Source organism: Amphibalanus amphitrite, unplaced genomic scaffold, assembly GCF_019059575.1.
Source record: "Amphibalanus amphitrite isolate SeventyFive unplaced genomic scaffold, NRLGWU_Aamphi_draft 001763F_arrow, whole genome shotgun sequence".
Lineage (NCBI taxonomy): Eukaryota > Metazoa > Arthropoda > Thecostraca > Balanomorpha > Balanidae > Amphibalanus > Amphibalanus amphitrite.
Window position 1 is genome coordinate 7,970 of NW_024883256.1, and position 23,621 is coordinate 31,590.

General features: G+C 48.6%; 1 protein-coding gene across 2 annotated transcripts in view; it reads left to right on the top strand.

The window, feature by feature from the left end:
* The first annotated feature begins 755 nt into the window (after positions 1–755).
* LOC122375039 (circadian locomoter output cycles protein kaput-like) overlaps positions 756–23,621 on the top strand; it is an 81,213-nt gene continuing 58,347 nt past the window's right edge. Inside the window, exons 1-2 of one of the 2 annotated variants that reach the window (XM_043354180.1) lie at positions 756–848; positions 13,085–13,239. The gene's annotated coding sequence lies outside the window, so the exon portion shown is untranslated. Of the gene's footprint in view, positions 849–906; positions 923–13,084; positions 13,240–23,621 lie in introns of those variants that run through there. The other variant, XM_043354181.1, reaches the window with a different exon arrangement.

Below are 23,621 nucleotides of genomic sequence, written 5' to 3' on the forward strand. Positions count from 1 at the left end.
TCGACAGTTTTGGTTGCGCAAAGGCAGTATTCATTCAATATGTGCAATTACAGTTACGGCACCGGGTTGGCTACATTTTCAAATAATGACTCAATGCCTTTTTGCGCGAAGACGTCATTTGTATATCCAATATCGACGATATTATGGACTGATCTGCTACTCAGTGACACTTCTGCTTATTCGTGCGAGTATAGACACTGACCGGCGCTAGGCACAGCTGGTGTCGCTGCAGTGTCGAAGTGCAGACGATGGATATGTGCATTATGCAATGTGATAACTGCATGCCCGGTTTCCTTGTGTATAGGTAGTGCTCATAGTGGAAAGTCGTTGGTCTTAAATACCGTCAGAAGCTGTGAGTATAGGTGGATAATTCATTATTGTGCCGTACTGGGGGTGCTCGGGCGCAGCAAGTCAACCGCCTCCCTAGCGATGACCTTGACCTCTGCCGTCTGTTGCGGCTCCAAAGCCAAGCCGGGGTGGAATTGGGAGAGCTCGAGCACCCCCAGTCCAGCACAATGCTCCACCTATGGTTGTGAGATACTACCTAACGGTGACGTACGAGGCAATGAATTGACTGTCATGTGACGGCGATGGTCATTGTTGATCGTTGATAGGTAGTGATTGTGACTCATGTGATGGTAACTGTTGATCGTTGATGGTGATTGTAATTGTGATGCTGACTGTGACGGTGCTGTGACGTTGACACTGACTGTGGCTGTTGATTGTGGCGATGACCTGTGTCTCTCTTTCTCCACAGGGTGGCTCTGACTGTCAATGGGTTCCAGCGTATACCGCAATTTCCTCCGTCTGCTGGAGACGTGGCCGGCCGACCGAACCAAGGCAGGCAGGTCAGTGAAGGTACCCTGATAGCACCAAGGGGGCAGGTCAGTGGGTGGTGTCCTAATAGCACCAAGGCGGGCAGGTCAGTGAGTGGTGACCGAACCGAAGGGGGCAGATCGGTAAGTGGGAACCGAACCAAAGGGGGCAGGTCATGGGTGGGGACATGGCTGAATCAAGGCGGGCAGGTCAGTGAGTGGGCAACGCATAGGAGGGGGGGGGGGTAGGTCAGCGAATGAGGACCAGTCTAATGTTCACCGCTGACGTAGGTCCCACCCCTCTGTTACGATGCCAAACGTACGGTTTTAAAGTCTGAATAACGTTGGCTTAGTGCTAATGATAAACGATTGATATGGTCATATCCAACCTTTTGTGACCGTATCCGCGCTGACATAAGGGTAAAATTGAATGGAAAAATTCAGTGACGATTCAGCCGACCGATCTCCATCCTTTTCAAGCTCATGCCTTTATCTACTCTTTTGATCTGGATCCTTGATCTGTCTTATATCGGTTAAATCACCGCTGACATGTGCATTGTGTAATGCGCATTTTGCAATTGCACGGTGTTGAAGTTGGTTGTGAATGGTTTGCATCATACGGAAGCGCAACCGCTGTGAGCCAGCGCAGTGCCTGCCTAAATGTTAACCATGATCGATTCTGAGTTCGGCTCCGCAAATTTAAAGGCAGGTAGTCGACCGAATCGGTGGCAGATTATGTCGTCTCACTAATCGAGCGCTATCTAATGCGAGCTAATGTAGCTATCGGTGGTGCAGTTTTCAGAAAGTTCAGTCTATATCGTGTATGAATAATTCGTAGAACGTTAAGTTCTTGACTTGACAGCATCCTGTATTACATAACTACATTGCCCTTTGATGCTGTGCATGGCTGCTCATCCGCAGACTCAACGTAAAGCCGCCGCGCTGTCTATCAGTATCCCCAGCAGCTGCAGCGCTGTTCATTGTGTTCAATGTACGTCCAGCAGCCGTCACATTCCCATAACCCCTGGCATTGATCGCAGGCTCAAAACTTATTCAGTCGTACCTTCACTTCCTGTCTCAGCCGCCTTCGCCACCAAGTTCCCGACGAGTAATTTCATTTCATTGCGGCCGCCGCGTGCCCGGCTGCAGGACAGGTGCCGTGACTGGCGCTGAAAGCCCCCAGCCCTGTGAAGCCGGTGACGGAGTCAGCTTCAGTGGCGGCCGCGCGGCGCACTGACCCGGCCGGCATGGGTGTCACGTCTCGACGGTCCGGGCGCGGTCACCCGGCCGCCCTCTGATGTATGCGGACCGGACTGCGAATGAGGAACTCCGATGACCCCTCTGCCGCCGGCGCGATGCAGACTTTACCCTGGCAAGGCGAAAGCGGCGCAGTCAAAGTTTGTTGGGAAACGCCGCCGGGTCTCCTTGGTTGGTGCATTATTGGAATTCATGTCCGGGAGGAAGTGCATTTCGCTCGGATTCGGTGGTCGATAAAATGCCTTTGGAAGTGGGACGCAACGCCAATGTCCAAGGTTTGGAGGAGAATGTGGTGGAAAAAAAACTGAAATTCTGGCGTACTCAGCTGCGGTTACCTGTGTTCAAGTTTATTTGCTCGCTCCACAGAAGCAATCTTAATTGCAGCACCTTCTTCCAGTTTCTTTCTTGATTATTACATACATAATGTTACAATTACATAGCCATGTTAGTCTCCTTCCGACTCCGATTTCAAAGAGCAATGTACGGTGCGGTTTATTTCAACTCGCATCGGCCTTACTTGGTAACCGCTTATCTCTTACTCCAAATAGTGGAGCGACGAGAATAAACTGTGCTATCTGAAATTTTGCATGCGAGCCATCCAAATTTAGAGTGGCGGCTCGCTGTTCCATTGAATTAGGTTTCTTTGTGGTCTTACGCTGGTGACGATAAAAGTGAATATTTAACCCTCGCCCTGGCAGGGGGGGGTCGATGCGACCCCCCCTAAGGTTTTTCGAAGATAGCGTAAAAACGGCGGCGCGCAGCGCCGCCAAATTTGGCACAGCCTATGGGGCAACCTTTTTACATATGACCTGAAAATTTCAGGTCCGGGTGACCTTAGGTCAGGTCACCAGGTCAGAAAAACCGGTACAAGGTCATGGTCAAATTTCAATTTTCTTTTTGCACCTGTCCAACTCACAGTTTTGGACTGATTTCCTTCAAACTTTCAGGATGTGCTAAGTTCACCGAGTTGTATAACATATATTCCGGTTTTTTTTAGGTCACTGACCTGAGGTCAGTTAGAGGTCATTACGTCGTAATGTTAAGCCTATGGGAAAATACTAAATTCGGAAAATACTGGAGATATCCGCTTCGTTCTATCACTTTTGTGCTTTGAAACCACAGTACGTAACAGCAGGTCACTTGGTGCTTCTTTGTTTGGTGTACTTATCCATGGGTCAGGTCAAATGAGGTCAACTGAGGTCAAATGACGTTTTTGCCAATAACTTGGCACATAATGACGCTAGAGCTTAAAAAAAAATGGTATCATTGTGTTCCTGGTGATCAGCCGAATCGAATGATATGCGATATGATGCAATTTGGTTAACTTGAACTTAAGTTATTAATTTAAGTTTACTTAAAATTTAAGAAAAACTTTAAGTACACTTAAGCAAGCTAAAAAGTATATCATTCGACGCGCCTTGACGTGCTGAGTTCACTGGTGCTTTTCTTTTTGCTCTATCTTAATTAGATCAAAAGTTATAAGCGAAAAACTTTTGACCTGTTTTTAGCGAAATTTTTACATTTATACCCCCCAAAACCCCCCTAAATATTGACCTAGAGCAACCAAATTTGCACAGGGCGAGAACTCCAGGGGGCCCACCTACCTACCAAATTTGGTGTTTCTAGGTGCCATAGGAGCCAATCGCGAGGGGGGGTCGCATCGACCCCCCCCCTGCCAGGCCGTGTTATGAAAATGCCCTGCCAGGGCGAGGGTTAAATCCGCAAGAGATGACGTATGGAGCGCAATCCCGGATCTGTCCGCCAAATCGTCTCGAATGCCCCCTGTATGCTTCAATAAGTGAGAGTATCCCAGAGCGGCTGTGCTGCCAAGGTATTCTGGCAGATTGATTCTACAAAATATCGTCCGGCGAGCTTCCCAGCTGGCTGCGACTGATATTGGAGCGGCAATTCAGCCCGCGTCGCCGCCGACACGGCCCAGCACCTGTCGATGGAAATAGTCGCGTCGAACGTCATCACTTGGCTCTGCCGGGAGAGACGGCAGCTCGTGTCGCTGAGAGTGAGAGGGCTGTGACAACTTCCCAGAGGGTAGGGCGGCTGAAAATGTCAGCTGGTTGGAAAATGTCAGCTGGTCTGCCGGCTGAAAATATCAGCTGGAAAGACAGAGCTGAGAATGTCATCTGGTCAGAGGGCTGTGAATGTCAGATGGGCAGATAACGTCCGCTGGTCAAGCGGCTGAGGATGTCTGCTGGTCGGGTGGCTGAAAATGTCCGCCGGTTAGATGGCTGACAATGACAACTGGTCGGACGGCTGAAAATATCAGCTGGGAAGACAGCTGAGAATGTCAGCTGGTCCAGCGGCTTGGATGTCAGCTCGTCTGACGGCTGAGAATGTCAGCTTTTCGGCCAGCCTGTCGCTAACACGCACGCTGTTCTCCATAGGGTGACCGCCATTCGCTGTCTTCCCTGGTACCGTCCTATGACTCAATGCTGAACCGTTAGTCGCTGTGCTGTAGGCTGGATCACGAGGAGAGGCTCCGACGTGATCGTCATTATATAATACAATTGCATGTGTATGTATAAAGACCATTCCTCGTATCCGGGGCGCCGTCATTTGGATTGAAGTTATGTATGTGTAATTATGCATGCATCCTAGAATGACATTGAATATAATATTTTCTCACTCCCTCTCTTTTCTCTCTTCTCTCTCTCTCTCTTTATTTCTCTTTCTCTGTCTCTGTCTCTGTCTCTGTCTCTGTCTGTCTCTCTCTCTCTCTCTGTCTGTCTCCCTCTGTCTCTCTCTCTGTCTCTCTCTCTGTCTCTCTCTCTCTCTCTCTCTCTCTCTCTCTCTCTCTCTCTCTCTCTCTCTCTCTCTCTCTCTCTCTCTCTTTCTCTCTCTCTCTCTCTCTCTCTCTCTCTCTCTCTCTCTCTCTCTCTCTCTCTCTCTCTCTCTCTCTCTCTCTCTCTCTCTCTCTCTCTCTCTATCTATCTTTCTTACTCTCTTAGTCTCTGTCTCTGTCTCTGGTCTTTTTGCAACAGAAAGCTTGCAATTTCAATGTTAATTTACAAAGTTTTCCTTGTCAAGTATTTTGTTAGTTGTAAACTCAAGGAAATAGTTTAATGAAAACTGTTTTCCTCTGTAAGTACAAACTTCATTTATTAGTGAAATATGTAGGTATGTGGTCTGCAGAAACGGTGTTCTTCCATTTGCTTTGCCCGTCATCACGGGCACGTTTTTTTCCGCCGGTGGGTTACTGCTCGGGGCTGTTTGTTGTCTGCCGTCTGGTCCCGAGCAATATTCTGGGTTCCACGAATCTCGGCGGTTACCACGCCTGTCATAACCGCCCACGCCCCCGCCCACCGTCCACCGCTCACAGCCCACAGCCCACCGTCCAACGCTCGCCCTTCACTGTCCACTGTCCACTCCACTGTCCACTGTCCACTGTCCAGCGCTCGCTGTCGCCATCCGCCGGGCAAAGCGAGGCTGCTATGCCGACAGCATGCCTGAGATCCGGGACTCCACCGGTCCCGCTCCCCTAAGGAAGATAAGATCGTGTCCATTGGGAGACAGGTTTTTCCCGCCGACAGCGTGCACCGTTTAGCGAACATGCTGCTCTAATAGAGGCTTTTAGTGAATGGTGTCTGACTGTGATTCTTCGGGAAATGACATTTCATTTCGAGAATTAGTTACATTTCATTTTGAGAAAGGCATTGCTGAGAATACGATTTATTAGAAATTTGAAATACATTCTGATAAGGGCGATCGCAATGCGTCATTGATAGGACTCCAGAATTTTACAAATTACATTTTAATTTTAATTGATATTAATGTTGGTATCGAATTATTAGGCGAAGTGTGCAAATATTACTTTCCATATAAGTTCGTGTGCCAGGCTCAAACTGTGGACTCAGTGCGAGAAATGCACTATGATGATATAACAATATCTATTATCAATCAGTAAAACGCCTTTTGGGCGAAGAACGAGCGAGCGAGATAGTGAGCCCTGCACGTGCGGAAGGGCGAGAGGGTGCTTCCAACGGGCTTGCGCAAAGCACCCTTCTAACTGGTCGCTAGCGGTGTGCCAAATTTGAACGCAATCGGCCCAGCCGTTCCTGAGATCTGGAAGCGGCATTCTGCACGTGCGCACGTGCAAACGGGGTCCAAAATGACTTTTGCACGGCACCCTACTAACTGGTCCCCAACCGTGTACCAAATTTGAGCGCAATCGGCCCAGCCGTTCTCGAGATCTGGAAACGCCCCCTGCACGTGCGCACGTGCAGTAGCACCCTAACCGTAACACATGGGAATGCATTGCCTGGTGGGTGCCTACCTGTATGCCAAGTTTCAGCGAAATCGTCCCAGTAATTACCGAGTTACTGAAATGGGAACAACTTTGGCACCTCTTATTGTTGTATTTTGCACGTGCACTGGGGGTGACCCACATGCATCGAGAGTATCCTATTTTGGGTAGAAGGGATGCTGCTGCCCTACAAAAATTACCGCAAGTCAATCGCCCAAGCGGCTGCTGAGATATGAGCCTATCAAAATCACTACTTTTGCAAAACAGCTTGAACACCCTTGACTTTTCACGTGGCACGTGCCACGACGGTCACTGAGATGTATCAAATGTAGTCAATTACGGGGTAGAAGGGACGGGGCTACCCAACAAAAAAGACCACAGGCCAATCGGTCCAGCGGTTGCTGAGATATAAGCCTCTCAAAAGCGTTACAGGCCGGGCCGGGCCGCTCATACTGAGATTTTTCCGTTATATTGAAAAGACTCACTTCGCTCGCTGCGCTCGCTCGCTCGTAATAACAGTATCGATAATCGAATTATGCACGCTTATTTATAATTACCAGTAAAACGCCTTTTGGGCGAAGAACGAGCGAGCGAGATAGTGAGCCCTGCACGTGCGGAAGGGCGAGAGGGTGCTTCCAACGGGCTTGCGCAAAGCACCCTTCTAACCGGTCGCTAGCGGTGTGCCAAATTTGAACGCAATCGGCCCAGCCGTTCCTGAGATCTGGAAGCGGCATTCTGCACGTGCGCACGTGCAAACGGGGTCCAAAATGACTTTTGCACGGCACCCTACTAACTGGTCCCCAACCGTGTACCAAATTTGAGCGCAATCGGTCCAGCTGTTCTCGAGATCTGGAAACGCCCCCTGCACGTGCGCACGTGCAGTAGCACCCTAACCGCAACACATGGGAATGCATTGCCCGGTGGGTGCCTACCTGTGTGCCAAGTTTCAGCGAAATCGCCCCAGTAATTACCGAGTTACTGAAATGGGAACAAATTTGGCACCTCTTATTGTTGTATTTTGCACGTGCACTGGGGGTGACCCACATGCATCGAGAGTATCCTATTTTGGGTAGAAGGGATGCTGCTACCCTACAAAAATTACCGCAAGTCAATCGCCCAAGCGGCTGCTGAGATATGAGCCTCTCAAAATCACTACTTTTGCAAAACAGCTTGAACACCCTTGACTTTTCACGTGGCACGTGCCACGACGGTCACTGAGATGTATCAAAAGTAGTCAATTACGGGGTAGAAGGGATGGGGCTACCCAACAAAAAAAGACCGCAGGCCAATCGGTCCAGCGGTTGCTGAGATATAAGCCTCTCAAAAGCGTTACAGGCCGGGCCGGGCCGGGCCGGGCCGGGCCGGGCCGGGCCGCTCATACTGAGATTTTTCCGTTATATTGAAAAGACTCACTTCGCTCGCTGCGCTCGCTCGCTCGTAATTACAGGCGGTTAGACCACGATTTTTTCCAAGAATGTAGAAGGGGTTCACCGCTACGAAGTTAAGTATTTAGCAATATTTTTCATTTATTGCGAACTTTTGAACCGATGAAATGTAGCATTTGAAATTGGCGTATGTTTGCATCAGTTGACTGGGTTGAAGTCAAGCATTAAAGTAAAATGTTACTGTTAATTGTTAACAGCAATATGTTTCACTTTCCAAAATCGTCTTTTACGAGTGTTCTTATGCCTTTTTTTGTTCCACTGTACCTATTCATTTGCTTGGAACCAGGGCCGACAGGAGCTTTGACGCCCCCTCCCCCCCCCCCCAAGTAGGAAGTGGTGACGAAACACTGGCTTCACTTAGAATATGTAATAACGTATGTATAAGACACAGGGTTCCAATAACCCGCGCCCTGCTGGGGGGGGGGGGGTGTTTGAACACCCCCCTTGTGGTTTTTCGCGAATATCTCAAAAACGGCGGCGCGGAGTGCCGCCGTTTTTGGGACACCTTATCATACATCAATTCTACACATGTTGTGAAAATTTCAGACCAAGGTCATTCAAGGTCAGGTCACCAGGTCACTTGAAGTGACCTCACCTCATAAAAAGTATCAATGTCTGTCATAGCTACACCGAGTGACCGATCGCTTTGAAACTTTCAGCGATTGCTAAGAGCAATAGCATGTACAAAATGTTTATTTTAGAATTTTGATATCGATGACCTAAGGTCAGGTCAATTTTGCGACCTCCCCATTATAAGTCAATGGGAGAAAATTGAAATGCGCCTCTTTTGGACGAAAGACATTATAAACACTCCCAAACACTGAATTACAAGTGTTTTAGACACACTGAACATGAAAATGGTGTCCGTGACCCCTGCTTATGCCCTGAGGTCATCTTAGGTCACGAATGGTATCTAACAGTTTTTCGCAAATAACTTTCGATAGAGGCATGCTAGAGCGATGAAAACGCCTTAGATGTGTTCAGCTCGACGATACAGATCGACTGATATGCAACATGACCCTTTCCGGTCAGGTCATGACCTTGACCTGAGGTCAAATTTTCAAGTTGACCTTTCAAGGTCAAGTTATAGTTCATTCGATGCGTCTTGACGAGAGGAACACGATGCCGCTAAAAGTATGCTCGTACAAGGTTTGGGTCAAAAGTTATTGCCGAAAAACTGTTTCCGAAAAAATCGGCTATTTTTGCAGTTTTTGCCCCCTGCAGGCAAAACCGTTGACGTTAGGTCAAATCTGAGAAAATTACTCAGAAAGGGCGTTAATAGGGCTATCGAATGCGCTTTTCCGCGGCGCTGTAGCTCTATTGGTTCCCGAGTTATGCGTTGGCTTCTTGGAAATTTTCGACATTCGACCTGGAAATCGGCGAAATTTTGCCTTCAATGACCTCTGGTGACCTGACCTTTGACCTGACCAAAAAATTGACCGAAGTGATTTCCTCATTATTTTTGACGCTCTTTCGAACGCCGCCTTTCGCGTATCGCTACGTGGCCCAGGAGCCGAGTTAGAAGGGGGGGGGTGTTCAAACACCCCCCCCCCCCAGCAGGGCGTGGAAATCCAGGACCCCCAGCCGGGCGCGGGATAAATGATCGATTGATATAACTCTTTTGGAAATTAATGAGTTTCACATGGTGCATTAAATTGGGAACAGCGATATGCTTGCCGAGGCCCAGATCAATTTTGCGACTTGTTTAGTGGAAATTTTCCGTTGTGCCCGTTTCGTACAAAAGTTGTGAAGTAGTTGGCTCTTGAATACTTAATTGAAAATTTCCACCCACGGCCCTACATTATGCAAAACATGTAATATGCAATTACATATATTTCTGGTCATGACGTCATGGAGGATTACTAGGAGTTTTACAGTAATCCCTTTTGATTTCGACATGCAGATCCGATAGACTGCTTTGCATCATGACTTTGGGTCACGTGGTCTTGGCTTGAGTTAGTTGTACTTTTCTGGATAACTTTTCATGCCGTGATATATTTCATGCATGTGCTACACGCCAGAATTTGATTTTCATGTCATGTAGGTATTTGTCATTTTACGCATCTAAACCATAGTCCAAACGGCTAAACGCATTACATACTGGACACTGGGCAGCAATGCTCATTGTGACGCTCAAGCATTAGCCCATACGTTGCATCGAAAGTTTTGCTGAATAGCTGCATCGCTAAGAAGCTTAGATTGATGTTGTTTCCTGTGTTTAGCAAATGGTTGACCCGAACTCAAGTCGAACACAATCATGTCTACTCTGCATTACGCATTTGCTCTATCTACCCTAACCCATCCACATTTGCTCTGTCCACCGACCCGTCCACCGCCGACCAACAGCTGTCCACCCCGACCTGTCCACCGCCGACCAATAGACGACCACCACCTGCCGGTCACCGGACCAACAAATACATCCCGACCTGTCCACCGCCGACCAACAGCTGACTGCCACCTACCCGTCCACCCCCGACCAATAGACGTCTGTCGGTCGCCCGACCAATAGACGACCACCACCACCTGTCGGTCGCCCGACCAATAGACGACCACCACCTGTCGGTCGCCCGACCAATACATAGACGACCACCACCTGTCGGTCGCCCGACCAATAGACGACCACCACCTGTCGGTCGCCTGACCAATAGACGACCACCACCCGAACCGTTCACCCCTGACCAATAGACGACCCGTCCGGCGTCCACCCGAACCGTCCACCCCTGGCCAATAGCTGACCAGTCTCCCGGTCGCCTGACCATGATGAAGATGTATGCCGACTCTAAAAGGTCGCGGGGCGCGAGACGTGACGCGACCAGCTTCGCTTTCCGGAGAGGATCATGGCTGGTGCATAATGTATCGCCTGCAGGCCGGTCTCGCTGTCACTCGACATTCGTGTGACCGGGAGAAAACGCCAGGGGGCATGAACTAATGGAGCCGCGGCTCTCCATATAGCCTGCTGCTACCCCGACAGATGTTATGTAACGGATTGTGGAGTGCAGCCCTTCGCTGCCAGGAGCGTGCTTTCCCGTGAAAATTGTGGCAAGGGTGAGCTATTTAAGAGTTTTCAGGCAAACGTTTCATTTTTTAAAACTGTTCCCGGACCTTATAATAGCTTAGAAGTCGCGATGCTAATACAGCGCCATGTGATTATGGTAAGTGATTTTGGTCCCCCGATTTTCATGCTCAGCATTAGATAATCTATTGTGGGCACTTATTGACATCATAAATGACATAACACAGGGTAGATCATGGCAGGTCGTCAAGACAAAAAGCAAGCTCACTGCAACTGATAATATATTTTTGTATAATGACCAACTGATAAGGGACAAGGGTGCTTTGTGTGCCCTTCGACACATTGTTTCAAGCAAATGAAGATAAAGTGTTCTTTTTTCATTGGCAAATTTGATTAGAGTAACCTATCAGCTGGGGGCGAGTGATTCGATTGGTCCCTATCGTATCTGATGCCCGAGGAATGGCTCGTTTTCTTTATATTTAATTATGTTTAACACCACTTGATTTTGTTAGAGAATTGAGTAGGGACTAGTGGCATGGGTGATGCGTTTCCTGTTATTAGTCACTGACTCACTGCATTGACCTAATGAAATGTGATGTCTGGAGCGCTCCACAAGGATCCTAGTCGAAGTTCAGTTCATTTTTTTTTTCTCATGCCGGCAACTCATGCTCGAAGTGCTGGCAACAATTCTTTTTCTCTGTCTCTGTCTCTGTCTCTGTCTCTGTCTCTGTCTCTCTCTCTCTCTCTCTCTCTCTCTCTCTCTCTCTCTCTCTCTCTCTCTCTCTCTCTCTCTCTCTCTCTCTCTCTCTCTCTCTCTCTCTCTCTCTCTCTCTCTCTCTCTCTCTCTCCCTCTCTCTCTCTCCCTCTCTCTCTCTCTTTCTCTCTCTCTCTCTCTCTCTCTCTCTCTCTCTCTCTCTCTCTCTCTCTCTCTCTCTCTCTCTCTCTCTCCCTCCCTCCCTCCCTCCCTCCCTCCCTCCCTCCCTCCCTCCCTCCCTCCCTCTCTCTCTCTCTCTCTCTCTCTCTCTCTCTCTCTCTCTCTCTCTCTCTCTCTCTCTCTCTCTCTCTCTCTCTCAGCGCCATTTATTACATCACACCCACATTATTTCACATCTCTGTCTGACGTTCGCGTGGCGCCAGTTTCTTCCCTTTCGTTGCCTGTCTCCCGGTTGCCGGGCGTGGCACTTTTACCGACTCCACTTACCTCCGCTCCGCACAGCCCCGGGCCAAATTTAGACTGTCTGGACAGGTCGTGCGTTTAATGGTGTGCCGGCCGTGCAGATTTACGGTCTCCGTTTGCCGCAGTGCTGTAATTGTATATCCTGTTCGCTGGGCTCCGGGGGAAAGCGGTTGTAACCGCTCCATGTCTGCTGCCGTCCCTCGCATGGGGTCACAATGTTTTAAACTAGACAGCGGGTTCATGGTTGATCTGATTGAAACATGCGCTTCTCTCGCCCACTACAGTCGGCCTGGTGCCCAAATGGTCTGCAAGGTTCTCACATCCACTTTTCTTCTCTACCTGAGCGTCTTCTTGGTTTACGCGATCTGGATTTCTGTGAACTTACAAAAATTATATATACATTTGAAAGACGTTTGATCTAGAGTCTTATTGTTTTGAAGTGCAATGCAATTAGTGACATGCGACTTGACTGCCTAGTGACTACTGCGCCCCATTTGATGCCACTCGTTCGTAACGTTACTAAAGGCTGTCAACTCGACTTTGTGAATACAGTGCAACGCGTACATATATCTTGAAATGTCTTGTAGTGATCTTACGCAGACACATAAGATAAAACCCTGACTTTGTGACCTGCTGCGATTTCTCAGGGAGCTGGGGAGTATATTAGTGACCCTCTGTGACCTGTGACCTCTTAGAGACATCGGGGAGTACATTCACAGCTCAGTGACGTATTGTTACTATCTGTGACTTGGTATGACCTCGTGGAGACCTGTAGGGAGTACATCCGCGGCTAAGTAACCTATTTGATCTTCTGTGACACTAGAGATCTGGGAGAATACAGTCGCAACTCGCAGCCCTTTGACCTGTGGCCCCTCAGAGACCTGGGGAAGTACATCCGCATCTCAGTGGCCTGCTTTGGCATGTTATGACCCCCGCATTGACCTATGTGACCTCTGTGATCCCTAGAGACCTGGGTGAGTACATCTACAGCTCAGTGTCCTGATATGACCCACCCACATTGACCCTCAGTGACCTCCTGTGGCCCTCAGGGACCTGAGCGAGTACATCCGCGGCTGTAAGGCCCTCTGTGACCTAATATGACCTCCTGTGACCTCTCAGGGACCTGGGCGAGTACATCCGCGGCTGCGTGGCCGAGGCGTTCCGTCATGGTGAGCACAGCTCGGTGGATGAGCGCGCATGTCGCCGCCAGCTGGAGAGCCTCTCACGGATCGCCTCCAACCACCACGTGACGGCGTGTCGACGCAGCGGCACAGGTAACACACACAGTAACACACTGTGTCATAACGGTGACACATGGTGACACACAGGTAACACGTACAGTGACATAGCGGTGATACATGTGACACACAGGTAACACACATGGCATAGCGGTGATACATGGTGACACACGGTGATACACACAGGTAACACACTGTGGCATACCGGTGACACATGGTGACACACAGGTAACGTGAACAGTGACATAGCGGTGATACATGGTGACACACGGTGATACACACAGGTAACACATTGTGGCATACCGGTGACACATGGTGACACACAGGTAACACACTGTGACATAGCGGTGATACATGGTGACACACAGGTAACACGTACACGTGACATAACGGTGATACTTGGTGACACACACAGGTAACACTTACAGGGACATAGCGGTGATATACATGGTGAGGGTAACACACAGGTAACACACACAGTGACACAGATTACACACGCGGTGACACAAGTGACACACGTGGTTGGTGATGGACAGGGTCAGGCACATGTGACACACGGTATGGGAGAGGGACACGTTCAGGTAGAGGTCCGGGCTGTGTAGGTTGGGGTTCGCTGTATATCGGGACAGAGTGTTGTTACTTGTTTTGGTGAGTGAATCTTGTGTTGGGCTGAGGTAGTGGCTGATTGGTGGACTAGGAATGACGAGCAGCCTGAGGTCGTTGTAACGTCAGTGTGGCGTCATTGTGTCGCAATGTCGGCAGACACGTGTATTGAGTGATCGTGGGCAGTTGTCCAGGGCACTGACAGCCATACCCCGGTGGGACCCTTGACGTGTTGCGTTTGAACATTCCGGAATGCAGGAGTTAAAGGCAAATTATGCGCGTGGGCCTTTGAAGCCAGCGGAATACAACGAAATTAGATTTTGCCAGGTCTGCCAGTTCAATGCCCTTGACGACACCAAAGAGATGATCTCTCATTTGTTCATTTTGCTCAGTTTTTGAAGACTTCAAAGCGTTTGATGAGAAAGGCAATTTCAATTTACTTTAAGAGTTTTCAGAGTGTAACCTGTGCTTCAAAGGATTTAGCTTACTCCCTCAATAAAGTATGAGTATGTTCCCCACTATCGTGTTACAATTGTTACAATTGTGCTCTCATATAGGTAACTATTCATGTCAAACATGCAATTCACCTTCCAAATTTATGAATTGTTTAGGCTTGCAGAGGCTGATCTTTCATGTCTTTTTTAATACTGCGCCGTTCACCTTACGGAAATTGCATGTTTATTTTCGCTTGACAGCTAGCAGCTTTTAGCGATATTCCGAATAAGTGTTTAGATGTCTTCACATCTTTAGATGTTTGCCTTTGACATGGCATGCTGAATTTTATTTTCTCACCAAGCACGACATTGCCACTGCCATTGCCGGCGTATATTCATATGTCTCATCGCTCTCAAAACGTGCACGATTGCAAGCTCAATGAAGCTTCATTTACATGGCAACATACCTTTGGCAATATCATTCGTTCTTTTGCAGCGGTCGCATTTCACAAGTGGTGATCAGGCTACTTGCTGTTTATTCGCTATTCAGCTCAAGTCATATCAGTACAATTAATGGCTTCCATGCTGTCAATGATTTACACAAATGACTTATAGGTGCCATAACAACCTATCAGATATTTGCGTGTCTACTTTATATGGCAATGAAGCGGTGCCGGTACCCAAAGGCCGGCTAAATATAGGCCCAGTTTGACATTGAATTCGGGGGTCTGATCACACCTGGCCCGGGAGGAGGTGGCCTTGGAACCAGCATTACCGACTCGTATGCCGGTATTTATCAACCCGACTGGCGACTACCCTTACTACAGCGTAAAAGGGTGTGGCTTGATTTACATCCGCTTATGCTCCTGGTGAGTGCCGTTTTACTACCAGGCAATTAGTACTGTTCTAGTTAAGTATTCATAGCCAGTGCCTATGCTTCAAAGCTACACCATTCAATGATATTATATTATATCTACTATCCAATGTCCAAAAACAACCATAATCGTTTTCTGACGAGACTGCTCAAGTGCTCAACCATTACCATCGTCTTTAGAAATAATTGATTTGATTTAATTGAAAGTGCCTAATCCGTTTCGATCCGTACCATATGCGCACAGTTTCGAATTCAGCCATTTTTAGCCTCTGACGGGCAGTGTAGGTATATGCACAGCCTTCTGCACACTGCGTGGTAGGTATTCTTTTTTTTTCGACAAAACCGATACTAACTCAAAAACTGTTATCAGTCGGTCGGAACTCATTGCACATAGATGTGACATGCTCCTCTCCTTCGATTGGGTCTATCACTAAGCGAAGTATTCTGTGGCAACAAAATGCAAAAGTTTGTTTTGGGGGCAAATATAAATTTTGGTGTGTTGTACTTGTTGCCAAACCTGATGGAAAATGTATACCATGATAAGCCCAATCTAAGGTGCGGAGTCTCGCGCGTCTTGCTGTTACGATTTACGAGTGACAGATATCATAGTATTTGATATTCTCGGTTTTGTCGAAAAAAGAATACCTACCACGCAGTGTGCAGAGGGCTGTACGTACGTACCTAAGTTAGGGAATATAATTTGTATTTGTCGTGCAAAAACTGCATCAGATAGGCACATTTTTGCTCTTGAAAACCGACGTCAATATTTGATCTCATTTAACCTCACCTTGACCTGACCTCGACCTAAATTTCAAACAACAATGGTCCACACCTTAGTTTAATGACCTTATCCTTGTAGTTTTAGAAAGTTTAAGCAGAACACGTGGTATTTGATAATTTCGAGCACAGCTCTTCATCAGAATACCAAGTTAAAGATGTTTGGCATTGTGATGAAGAGCTGTGGTCGAAATTATCGATAATTGTGACTTCACTATTTGTGACTTCGATTACTGAAGTCACAAATAATTGTGACTTCAGTAATAAGTATGTGCTTGGGTCTTTGCTTGAAAGGTTACTGACACCCGTTCCCATCCTAACCTTCAACCATTTTGACTAAATATCTATAAAAGAAAGAACATTATCTGTTATTTTTAACTGAAAATCGCGATCACAAGGAACGTTCATAACATGTTTCATCTGTCTTTTTGTTCTTCCGTTGTATTCCAGTACAAAAGAAACGAATGAAATAAATTACATCTGAAGCAATAATACAATGGAAACATGCCAGGGACGGATACAAGAGGGCATTGAAGTCTTCTTGATTCATTCAAGAACCACAGAACCTAATCCGAATGTCCAACAAAAAAGGCCTGCCTTTGCCAGCACACCGATAAAAACGACTGAAGAAGTAACAATAACAGGCACAAACAGTATGGCTAGTGAAGCTGCACATTGCACATATAGGCAGTTTATCAGGGGCAGCGTGGCAGCTACATGCAGTCAAAGCCCGAGGGTATAATGCGGTATTCGTCGTACCTGAGCGTTTGAGCGACCCAATCAATACGAAAGTAGCTACTTATTCACTAGTTAATGGCTGAACATTTGGTTATTAATGCAAAACATTTTTAACAGATTCAGAAGCATAGCTAGAAGTAAATTGCATTTAACTGTATAATGTAAGGCATTGAACGACCCTACGCTGTTCGACGATGAACTGGGGCTAGAGAGGCGTAATAGCGACTGTTGCAAGGAAATTTGTAAAGGTTGTATGTCAGAACATCGCACAGCTTCGTTACCTAGAGCCACTACCCAGTTATCTGGTTGGTCCTTTCAGTTTTTTTTTTTTTTTTTAGGTCGTTTGACATGAAATTGACGTTAAAACTTGGCACCGATGCAAATCATGTGCCAAACTTGATACACGCAAGCGCATGCTTGACCATACTTAGCTTTATGGATGAAAACCATTCAGATTAAATTTCAAACGGTACAGCAGACGCCAGCGCTAAGTTTAATTTACGCTCATCGGCCGTATTGAACCAGTGTGAAGCAGCGGCAGTCAATTAACGATAGGGGACATTGAGCTTCATTTCTAACGATATAACGGACGTCACATTTATGATGGTGGTTGACGTCCTGGAATCAAAAATCAACATCAGACACATGCACGTCAGCAGGGCTGCGGAGTCGATGGATTTTCGGCGACTCCGACTCCTACTCCGACTCCGGCTTTCAAAAACCAGCTCCGACTCCGACTCCGACTCCGGTCACAACTGTCGACTCCGACCGACTCCGACTCCGGCTCCGACTCCGCAGCCCTGCACGTCAGTGTCATTTCCCATTTCAAACCAGTTCCAGGTATAGCCAGAATAGTAAGATAGATGATAGCTGGATGTGTGTAACTGGACATGACGAAAATGCCATTGCTAGCGTTTTGTTGGCAGGGCACGACCCGACGAAAGGTTGTCATGGGCACGATCTGCTTGCAGCCTGTTGCATGCAAAGTTCCGACCCAAACAGACCGTCTACAAATAAAAATGAATACCAAGAACAAATTGAACAACACCAACGCTCAGCCTCGCTATGTCACATGCTGGTGCAAGAGAGTGCTCTAGGATGTGATAAAATGAATCATACTTTCCTGTTTGTTCGAATGTAAATGTTGAATTTGTGCTATAACAAACTGCCTGTCTGTATATGTGATTCAAATGTCGAGCAATGGTGCCGGGCTGCTGCTTCTGACGATTGAGCCAGTTCACCCAAGAATGCGCTGGTAGAGCTTGTACTGACTTCCATGAACACTCAGGAACTGCCAGTCCCGGTTGGAATGTTCTATTGCGCGTTGAAACACGAGGTCATTAGGTACGTAATTAAACAGAGACAGACATCCCGTTTGATTGGGGAGGGGTGACCCCAGCGGCACCCTTTTTCACACTACCCATGGTGTTCGTACAGGAAATGTTCACACTGTGTGCGCTATTCTCGGAGTCGCGCGGTGAATCAGCTGGTGGGGTCGTGCACAGTTATGTAACAAACGAGATTTCAAACAGTCACTAACCGCGCCGGCCGCGCTGCCAAACCCACTTGTCGAACAACGCCTCAATAGACATAGCTCTGGCGGCTGAATTGCAAGGTCGGCGCTGTCATGTCGGGTCGGCTTTTCAGGCTGCTGTATTTTTATCATAGGTTATTGGCTCGGGTGCTGCAATGCATGATGCAATTCAGAGCTGTATTATGCAGGGCGGAACCAAATTGGGGTAGCGTTCTGAATCAATCTGACTGTTGCGAGCCTATCATCAATAATTGATTTACATGTAACCAAGTGCAAAACAAAGTCGCGCTAGCGATCCACTAATGACCGATGGGCGTTGGTCACGTGTTCCGCCGCATCCCTGGGGTATCGTATCTCTAAATAAGAGCAATGCTCGCACCGCTGGCCACGTGACCTGTAAGCAAGCCGCCGTCCAGCGCGGCAGATAATATAAACAGATACTGAATGAGGAAACACGGGAAAACGCATAGAAATGCTGAGCCAGAAATAACAGCGCCTGTATTGCACAGAAAGCCGTCTTCTAATATAATGGTGTTCTTGCGCCATCCAGACTGCATATGCGTGTGTTACCTTTTGGCTTTTCACCGAACCTTCGTGTTTGGTGTCAGAAACTTGGAAAGCCTTGAGCTATTGTAACGTTAAAATGACCGCTCTAGTGCACCTCCAGCACTGTTCCAGCTCTCTGCATACAACTTGTGCGCGAGTTCCGAAGTTGTGCGCGGTGCAGCTCTGGTCTGTAATGATTGGACAGACTGGCTGGTGGTTGGATGAGCATTGAGCACTCTTTGCTGAGTGGGCGGATCACCTGTTCTGCTCAGTCTCCCGTCTCCTGGGGCCCAGGTTTGCGCCGCTAGATCCAGTGAGACTCCCCCCCCCCCTTCTGTTCACCCGGAGTGACCGTCCCGTCCTCATCGTGAGCCCTGGTGGTGTGTTCGCCTGTTAGTATTGATACGCTTGACCGAATCGGCGACGACTCCCCTGTGTAGACGGTCAGAGGACACTGCCGTGATGGTGCCGCTGCGTGGACGCTCTGGTGCCGCTGTGTGGACGGTCAGAGGACACTGCTTTGGTGGTGCCGCTGCGTGGACGCTCTGGTGCCGCTGTGAGGACGCTCCTGTGCCGCTGCGTGGACGCTCTGGTGCCGCTGTGTGGACGCTCTGGTGCCGCTGTGTGGACGGTCAGAGGACACTGCTGTGTGGACGCTCTGGTGCCGCTGTGTGAACGGTCAGATGACACTGCTGTGTGGACGCCGCTCTGGGGTCGGGCGGCAGCCTTTTCTATGTTGACCGACAGTGAAGCTCTTTGGACAGCCCACGCGTGCCGCTGTGAGGACGGACAGTGAACAGGCTCTGCTGTGGCTAGCTTTGGCTCTGCTCTATTGAGTGGATGGTCACCACTCTGTAGATTGACTTAGGTCCCTCTCTCCATGGATTGGTGGTGATCTCTCTGCATGGACGGTCGACACTGTAGATGGACGGCCGGGTCTCTCTCCATGGATGGAAGCCGCTCTGTAGATGGTCGGACGGTCTTTTTCATGGATGGACGATGGTTTCTTACCATGGATGGGCGCCGCTCTGTACCTTGGTGGCGGTCTCTCTTCATGGACGGGCGATACCCTGTAGATGGTCGGCCGGGTCTCTCTCCACGCCCGCTCAGGCCCGGCGCCACCCCTTCTCGGTCGGACATGAGTGATCGATCCAGCTGACGGCCTCATTTGCCGTATTAGTCCCCGGCGCATGCCGCCGCCGCCGCGACAACAGCCTCTGGTGACGAATACGAGGTGACGATCAGCGAAGCAGTGAGCTGTGGCTTCGAGTTGTTGTCACAGACACTTTTTTCTCTGTACCTTGCACCCTCAGGTTGCCACCTCTTCCCCAACATAAGGAAATTGCTTAGCAGTGGCAACTTCGCTGACACCAAGGAGACAAAAGCAGCAGTCTTGGACGTGCCAGATGCGTCCAAAACACACTTGGCTATGGAGACCCAGGGGCCTCTCGCGAAGCGCTGCGCGAAATATTTTTGTCTTAACGCTGGTTATTTGACTAAATGAACATTTTTTGTCTAATAAGTCGACATCGTATATCTCTGCTCCTTCATGGTCGGGCCGAGAATTTTTTGAACGCCCCTCGTACGTCAGCAGCGGGCAGTTGCGGTGACGCCACTTCCCTCCGCTGATGACTGCCGAGTGGTCCGCCGGCGAGCCGCCAACATCGGAACATTCGGAGAGGAGACCGGGCGCAGCCGCTCGGCTGATCGCTGGAGCGGGTCGCTACGGATGCAGTCGGCGCCACCGCCGTCAGCATGCCAAAGGCGCTGATTGTAGTTAGGTGACAACAGATTGGGGCCGTCTGATTGGGTGGGAGGGGATGACGCACTGCTGGGAAGAGGGAGAAGAAACGTCTGTGGTGGATGCGCTCCTGACGCTTAGAATTTCTCTCATCGTCATCGGAGGGATCGGCATGTTTTCAAACATTTCAACCGATAAAAAACGTCATGTATGTATAGCAATTTTGAGGGTTGGGAATAGTAAGAACAAGATGACCCGGTAGCTCCAGTGATTGCACCGATCTAGAACAGTATCGATCGTCCTTGTGACCGAGTTTGACAGCCTCGCGATCCCTTCCCCTGTCGCCGCGATGACGCCATATCCGAGTTGTATCCGTTCTATCGTCGTGGGGACTGGCGCTGAGGAGTGGGGAGGGTGGCTGACCCTGGCTTCTGTCCGCGCTGGGGGGGGGGGGGACGGGACGGAGACAGTGAGGCGTGTCGGTCCGGCGGGGCTTCCCCGTCCCACCCGGCACCAGCGCTGCAGCTGCCGCCCGGCCAGCCAACCGAGCTTGCCCAGCTTCTTCAGGAGGCTCCCGGTCTCGAAGGTCACTTGCCTTACAAGCGCGACTGCTCTACGCAGACTGTTTGTCCGTCATTACCGATCAATTATCAAATCATACGCCGAGAGCTGGACATTTTTTTATGTGCTGCTAAAGGCCGCCCCACACTGGACCTCGCATGCGGGTTGCGGGTTTTTGGGTTTTCGGGTTTCTTCAAAAACAAATCATACAATCTAAGCTGAGTGACCCACGCTACCATGTAGCAAGCGAGTCTGCATATTTTTAGCTTGCAAACCACCTTGCATCGCATTCCAAAAGTTGATTTTGAGTCAACTTTCGATTTTCCTCGCTGCGAGGTCTGCGAGTTCTGCGAGGTTTGCGGGTTTCTCGTTGGAGTCGGATTTTGGTTCATTGCGCTGGTATTGCGACTATATGTAAGTTTCTGAAGGTGTACCAGCTTCACTACATTCCTATAGTTACCATAAGGGAGCGGTCTAATCACTCTATGAATTAGTATTATGCCCGCAAACTCAAAACCCGCAAACTCGCAACCCGCATGCGAGTTCCAGTGTGGGGCGGCCTTAACTGGTGTTCATTACCCATTTTTTATATTTAATAGAAAATGCTTATCGTTGTATCGTTTTGGCATGTATACTTTCGCCTTTCGGCTTTCCATCATCCTGAAATTAAGCTTACGTGAGCCAGCCATTGCCTATGATTCATTATGGCTTGATACTGATATCCATGTGCTAAGGTTACCAGGATCCTAATGTTACCTCAAAGTGTTTTTTACGGAACAAGTGTTTAAGTTAAAGCTACTCAGCAGTCAGCTTGCCAAGCCCATGACGCAAGTCATGCATTTGCATTATGCAAGTGACGCAATTACATTTGTGACTTTTGTTCCGTGAGCCGTCGGGTGCGTCATTCTTATGCAGCCTACATGCTCCTGGGAAGATACTTTCTGACCTTTCCAGATGGCTCGTCTCGTGCATTTAGTTTTATGAGTGAAACGGCGAGGGCTCGCCTGGCCGGCACGGTGCTCAGCCGGCTGGTTCGGTTACTACAGCGGGTCAGTTTTGTTAGTCCAGTGGTTAGTTAGGCTAGTCCAACGGGCTAGTTGGCTATAGTCGGTTAGTCCAGTGGTAAGTCGGTTAGTTCATCGGGCTAGTAGGTACGGTCAGTCCATCGGGTTGGGTCGGTTAGTTCATGGGGATAGTTCGGTTAGTCCAATGGGCTAGTTTAGCGGGCTAGCTGCTAGTTCGGTTATCCAATGGGCTAGTTCATTTATTCGAGGGTGTTACCTGGACCAGTATAGTCATGGGCCAGTTCGGCGCTGAGGGACGGATGAACGGAAGCGCTTTATATGGTCATCAAATACCATATTTTTTATGTTTTTGACTCGTTCGCTCCTCTCTGCATCGTAACCTGAAAGAATTATTGGGATATATTGTCAAATGTGTCCATATGTACTCCAGGTAACACTTTCAGGGTAAACGGACAGGGGTTTATATTCCATTCCATTTTGTTGATACGCCTGTCTCAAGGTTATTGTAGGTCACTGCAGGTCGGCTGCCGTGCGGCAAAGGCACTCTGTAATTGAAAACTTTGTCCTCGCCGGACGGCGAGCCATTACTTCGGGAACTTTCAGTGACGACTTGGCGGCCCACGCGCACTGTCGGTTAGTGCTGCCGTACTGCCGGGGTCTCCATGTTTTACCAGATATCTGTCCTTCCATCTGAACTGGGAATACCCACCGACCCGGGGATTAAACCAACTTGATGAATATATTGCCGCTGTTGACGATTTGTTGATGTAATGAATGGAATATGAATGCAATATGCCTTCTGAATGCAAAATGATGTATGTTCTCTGGCCCTGTTTCCATTGGCACTTGTAATCCGCATCAGGATTACCCAATTTAGTCCGCCCTAGGCATGCAAGTATGTGATAAATAATTGATTGATTGTAACCAAAGCTTATCGTATTTAAATATTTCTTAGAAAAAGAGCGTAGAAAATCAGCACGATGACTGACGAGTCGCAGGGTTGCAAAGAGCTATGGAAATCACGTCCACGTGTTTATCTGTCCGTGCTTAGTACTGTCTTACTCCTGATTATTCTATTGTCTTTTTGCTGCTTAGTTGTAGCAGTACTGCTATGCCAATAATGGCGCCAGTTGTGCCTGCCTCTTGCCCCACAGTCCAATTCTTTCTTGTGACGTAGTTATAAGTTCCACAATATGTGCGATAAGTTTTATGCTATGCAATATTATAAAAGGGTGTCTAGAGTGCCGCTCCTATATTGACTGGCTCTACGGCGGGTCTTGCTCGGAAAATAACCGCATTTCCATTGTGTTATTTCATATCATATCTTTTTTACAATAAGATCATCCATTTATGTGACAGTTTCATTCGTTTCTTATATCTTTCTATGATTTAGGCCGACTGGCGTTGGGAGCGTGATACACATATGTAATGCATGCCTGCTGGCACGATTTGGCCGGCCCGCCCGGGTTGCACGGGGCCGGCGAGCTGGGTGGTAGCCGGGTCCACCGGTCCACCGAGATGTTTGTATAACTGGTGACGGCGGCGGCGGGTCGCCAACCAGGCCAGAGAGTAGAGACATCGGCGT